Here is a 6030-nt window from a genome sequence, read left to right on the forward strand (position 1 = left end):
CTCATCGTTCATGGCAATGTGGACTCATGGCTTTCTTTTCTTCCTTTATTTCTTCCTTCCTTTTTCATTTTTTTGTTTGGTTTTTTGAGACAGGATTTCTCTGTAGCTTTGGAGCCTGTCCTAGAACTTACTCTTGTAGACCAGGCTGGCCTCAAATTTGCAGAGTTCCGCCTGCCTCTGCCTCCTGAGTTTTGGGATTAAAGGCATGTGCCACTACCGCCTGGCAGACTCATGGCTTTCTCAATAGCTATAGAACCAGTTCTGGAACTCGTTCTGTAGACCAGGCTGGCCTCGAACTCACAGAGATTTGCACACCTCTGCCTCTTGAATGCGTGTGCCACCACCACCTAGCTATTTGATATTTTTTATCTGTTATTGTGATGTTCAAATTTATTAGAAGGAACCCTTTTAGATTGACTCCTATGTCTTTTTACATGTTCTCATAATTATTTGAGCAATTCTTTATTTTTGGTGTCTAAACCCTTTGGAATTAGTGTTTTCAGTAAAGATTCTTGGTTCCTTTGGGTGGAGAATGTTATTGATAGGTCAAAATTTAGGTGCCAAGTATTCTCATTGCTATTAGTATGTTGCTACTCCTAGGCCTTCTCAATGGATTAACAGTAAGAAACCAAGAAACCCAATTCCTTAATATAATCTTTTTTTTTCCTCTGAACAGTCTCAATCCTTTATTATATTTCCTGGCATACAAATATCATGAACACATTTTCAGTCATCTGAATGTATTTGTAACCAATGTTACTCTGGGTTTGTTTCTAGAATTAAAATTTTCTTTTATTTTGCCTCATATTTCTCACATTTTTTGGAACTTGGAGGTAAATACTGTGAATATTAGCCTTTTAATTTTTTTTAAATTTTTTAATTTATTTATTTATTAAAGATTTCTGTCTTTTCCCCGCCACCGCCTCCCATTTCCCTCCCCCTCCCCCAATTAAGTCCCCCCCCCCAGCCCGAAAAGCAATCAGGGTTCTCTGTCCTGTGGGAAGTCCAAGGAACCCCCACCTCCATCCAGGTCTAGTAAGTTGAGCATCCAAACTGCCTAGGCTCACACAAAGCCAGTACATGCAGTAGGGTCAGAAACCCATTGCCTTTGTTCTTGAGTTCTCAGTAGTCCTCATTGTCTGCTATGTTCAGAGAGTCCGGTTTTATCCCAGCCTTTTCCAGACCCAGGCCAGCTGGTCTTGGTGAGTTCCCAGTAGAACATCCCCATTGTCTAAGTGTGTAGGTGCACCCCTCATGGTCCTGAGTTCCTTGCTTGTGCTCTCTCTCCTTCTGCTCCTGATTTGGACCTTGAGATTTCAGTCCTGTGCTCCAATGTGGGTCTCTGTCTCTGTCTCCTTTCATTGCTTGCTGAAGGTTAATATTCAGGATGATGCCTATATGTGATGGAGGAAGGTCATTGGCTAATAAAGGAACTTCCCTGGCCCATTTTATTGGTTAGGACATAGGTAGGTGGAGTAATCAGACCAGAACACTGGGAGGAACAGGAAGTGAGCTCAGACGCCACAGCTCTTCTCTCTGGAGCAGACGCCTGAGAGAGACGCCATGCCCTGCTCCCGGGATGAAGCTCCGACCCAGGATGGACATAGGCTAGAATCTTCCTGGTAAGCGCACCTTGGGGTGCCATACACAAATGATTAGAAATGGGCTAAATTAATATGTGAGAATTAGCCTATCCTCGTTTGTATAGTGGTAAAAAAAAAAGAAGAAGGAGAATTAGCCTAGAAGAGAATGGGCCAAGCGGTGTTTAAAAGAATACAGTGTCCGTGTAATTATTTCGGGGCATAAGCTAGCTGAGCGGGCGGCTGGGGTGTTGGGGACGCAGCCCCGCCGCCACCCTTATTACTTCATATGGCGCCCCACGTGATGGACTAAACCCACTTAAAAAACCTGAGAAGACTTAAATAAGGGAGCGAGAGTTTAACACAGATTTTTGCTGTTTGTTGGTGGCGTGCTGTAGAGAGATTTCCTGATTCGGCAACAGTAGCAGAAAAAACGCTGTGTCATTTTAAAGCGTGACTTCCTGGGGCTGTGCCGCCATTGCTCTGTCTGGCTCCTGCAGGAGACAGAGCTTTTGAATAGAGCATTTGGAGTAAAGTGCTATGATTTGTTTGATGGCAACTAGACTCGCTGTGTTCTCGGGCCTGCTCTGCTTGTTAGAGGCAAGCATGCGCTTTCATCTAAGAGAGGCTTCCTGACTCAGCTTTAGCTGCAAAGCCTGCAGCTCATTAAGAGGTCCTGCCATGAAACACTTAAATGGTGTTGACGAAAAGCTGAACGCATGCTTTTTGGTTTTCACCCGTAGCAGGAAAAAAGCTGCACCGTTTAAAAACACCAGCTTTCTGGGCTGTCCTGCCAGGGCAAACTCTGACTCTTTTACGCAGGCGGTTTGTGCGGTTTGTAAGCACAGGCTGCTGAAGCTTGCTTTCTGGCTACAGCCAGTACCTCAGCCATGAGGCTGGAAAGCTAAGAAATGGGCTGGATCCAGCCGACAAAGCCACGCCTTTAATCCTACTGATATTGCTTGGTAAATGAAAGACTCTTGTGGTCAGAAAAAGAGAGATATACAGTAAAGAGAGATTCAAAGCCAAAGAAAATTTCTAAATGGTTTACTGTGTGTTAAAAATATATGCAGACTAAAAGTTGAAGTTCTTAAAGTAAAAAACATAAAAAAAGGAAGAGAGTTGTTGTGTGTGGTAGCACACGCCTTTAATCCCAGTGCCTAGAAGGCAGAGACAAACAGATCTCTGTGAGTTCAAGGTGTAGTAGTATACACCTTTAATCCCAATGCCTGGGAGGCAGAGACAGGCGGATCTCTGAGAGTTCAAAGACAGCCTGGTCTACAGAGTTACTTCAGGTCAAAGATACAGAGAACCTGCCTCAAAAAGCAAAGAGTTAAAAGTAAAAATAAACAAAATAGAGGTTAAAACACAGCTGCACAAAGATGGAAAATACACAGAGAATTTTGATACTGTATGCTATTATGCTCTCTTTCAATTGTTTGAATGCTGAGGAAGGACAAACAACTGCTAAAAGATATTTGTTTATAAATGCTGCTGAACTAATCCAACATAGATACTTTGAAAATGCCTTAAATTTGAAATTTGGATCTAAGGACATGATACTTTGGAAAGGAGTTTCATATTTTGTTTTCACAGAGGATGAGACGCTGTTCATTTCTTCTATTCCGATTTGGTATGATGGACCACGCCCTCCTGAAGGGTTGGTGTGAACGCCTTCAAAAAATTGCTTCGCTCAACTGCCAACTGAGATGAAGCTAACACACAGGTTATACCATGAAAGACCTAATAAACGACGCCCCCATTCAGCAGGAAGCAGTTTGGAGAGAAAAAACTGCGCCCATGTTCCCAAATATGGTTTATAAACGTTCTTTTACATTTAAAGGGGGATATGATATAGATATGAATAATTTGCATTAGTATAGATTTTGCTTTATTGATAGAGATTTAAGGTCAATTTTGTTATATGTATAAGTGTTTCTGATTTTGATTAAGGTATTGTGATTGTGTAGTTCATTTAAATATGTACTGTATAATTAAGAAATATAGGTTGTTAATGCATAATCATCGATAATAGTAAAGCTTGTCGTCATGTTAGTTAGATTTTCTAGATATATAGAGATGTATTTCAGTTTGATAGACATTCTTCATGTCTTTCAAAGATTACAGAATAGGACATTTAATGTTTTAATAACTGAGGACTTTTCATGACAATGAGACACTCCGCTCCTGGCAGCACCAATCTACTTCAAGAGGAAGATGGTCATCAAAGAGGCACCTTATGGAGTTTGATAGCCATTTGGGCAAGAAACTGCTCTTGCCTGGACTATTGCATAAACTGGACACAGAGAACCTGCAGAGAGAGGACTACTGAACTTGCCTAAGGTGAGATGATCTTTCGGGGTTCCTGATTCATGAAAGAGTCTGCGAGACATTCTGCAGGACACAACAGATAGTGACTGAACTGACTTTGAATTTTCCTGCTTTATGGAAATGTCTGCTGGATACCATGGGCCTGAAGGCTGAAGATGGATGCCCCAAGATACAAAAGAACTTTGGGTGACTGTCCAGGCAGCGAGATGTCTCTGTCATTTCTAGAGTTTTAAAAGTTGCTTTTTTCTTGTTTGCTTAGGTAGTATTGTATCTTTCTGGAGTCTTTGATGGAGTTAAGAATAGTTAGTTATAGTTATAGTTTTCCTTAGTTATGATAAAGATTATTGTAACTTTTACTTGATAACTGTTTTGTTATATGTAATTTTGCTATGTTAAAGCCTTTTTTTTGTTTAAACCGAAAAAGGGGAAATGATGGAGGAAGGTCATTGGCTAATAAAGGAACTGCCCTGGCCCATTTTATTGGTTAGGACATAGGTAGGTGGAGTAATCAGACCAGAACGCTGGGAGGAACAGGAAGTGAGCTCAGACGCCACAGCTCTTCTCTCTGGAGCAGATGCCTGAGAGAGACGCCATGCCCTGCTCCCGGGATGAAGCTCCGACCCAGGATGGACATAGGCTAGAATCTTCCTGGTAAGCGCACCTTGGGGTGCCATACACAAATGATTAGAAATGGGCTAAATTAATATGTGAGAATTAGCCTAGAAGAGAATGGGCCAAGTGGTGTTTAAAAGAATACAGTGTCCGTGTAATTATTTCGGGGCATAAGCTAGCTGAGCGGGCGGCTGGGGTGTTGGGGACGCAGCCCCGCCGCCACCCTTATTACTTCATATATGTTTTTCTTTGGGTTCTCCTTATTTAGCTTCTCTAGGATCACTAATTATAGGCTCAATGTCCTTGGTTTATGGCTAGAAACCAAATATGAGTGAGTACATCCCATGTTCCTCTTTTTGGGTCTGGTTTACCTCACTCAGTATAGTGTTTCCTTAATATAATCTTAACCCAGTTCCTTAATATAATCCTTCTGCATGTATGAAGATTTGATTTTTTGGGTCTTTTTTTTGAGACAGGGTTTCTCTGTAGCTTTGGAGCATGTTCTGGTCTTGTAGACCAGGCTGGCCTCGAACTCACAGAGATCTGCCTGCCTCTCTGCCTCCCGAGTGCTGGGATTAAAGGCATGCACCACCACTGCCCGGCATGTATAAAGATTTGAATGAGGATGGTGTTTTATCACAGCAATAGGTGATGGAGGTGGGTTTTGTATCTTATCTGTTGCTTTCATTGGTTAATTAATAAAGAAACTGCTTGGCCCTCTGATAGGGTAGAATTTAGATAGGCAGAGTAAACAGAACAGAATGCTGGGAGAAAGAAGCTGAGTCAGAGTCGCCATGATTCTCCCACTCCAGAGAGACGCAGGTTAAGATCTTCCCTGAAGCCACCTTGTGGGCTACACAGATTATTAGAAATGGGTTAGATCAATATGTAAGAGCTAGCCAATAAGAGGCTGGAACTAATGGGCCATGCAGTGTTCAAAAGAATACAGTTTCTGTGTAATTATTTCGCGTAAAGCTAGCCGGGTGGCGGGAAGCAGCCCCGCTGCTCTTATTTCTACAAATAGGAAGCAACTAATATAGCATGTAAGCAATCACACATTGCTGAAATTATCCCTTATGTCATGAATATGTTAATTGTAGTTATTTAAAATCTATGATTGAAAATTTTAATATCTGAATCTTTTTTATGTCAGGGTTTATTGTCCTGACCTTTTTCTCATGATTTTGGCTAGTGGTTGTATTTTTGTATGGCCCATTATTGGTAATTAAGTGTAGAACAAAGCATAAAATGTAGAGTTGCTGCTGGTTGATACTCTTTTCTTCTAGATGATATTTATTTTTTCTTCCTTTGGCAAGAACACAAAGCAAGGATAAGTGACCATCATAATCTGATTAGAGATTGGGACTGACCTTCAGTTTTCATAAGACTCATCTTGTTCTCATTCACTCTTATCCCAATGGTTAAGGTTCTAGCGATTGGGAGTGGGTAGACTGAGACTTTTGTGGTATTTACTATGATTACTCTTCCTCCATGGATCCTCAGCTCT

The sequence above is a fragment of the Microtus oregoni genome, unplaced genomic scaffold, assembly GCF_018167655.1.
Source record: "Microtus oregoni isolate MIOR12 unplaced genomic scaffold, Mior012 000112F_ref0000385, whole genome shotgun sequence".
Lineage (NCBI taxonomy): Eukaryota > Metazoa > Chordata > Mammalia > Rodentia > Cricetidae > Microtus > Microtus oregoni.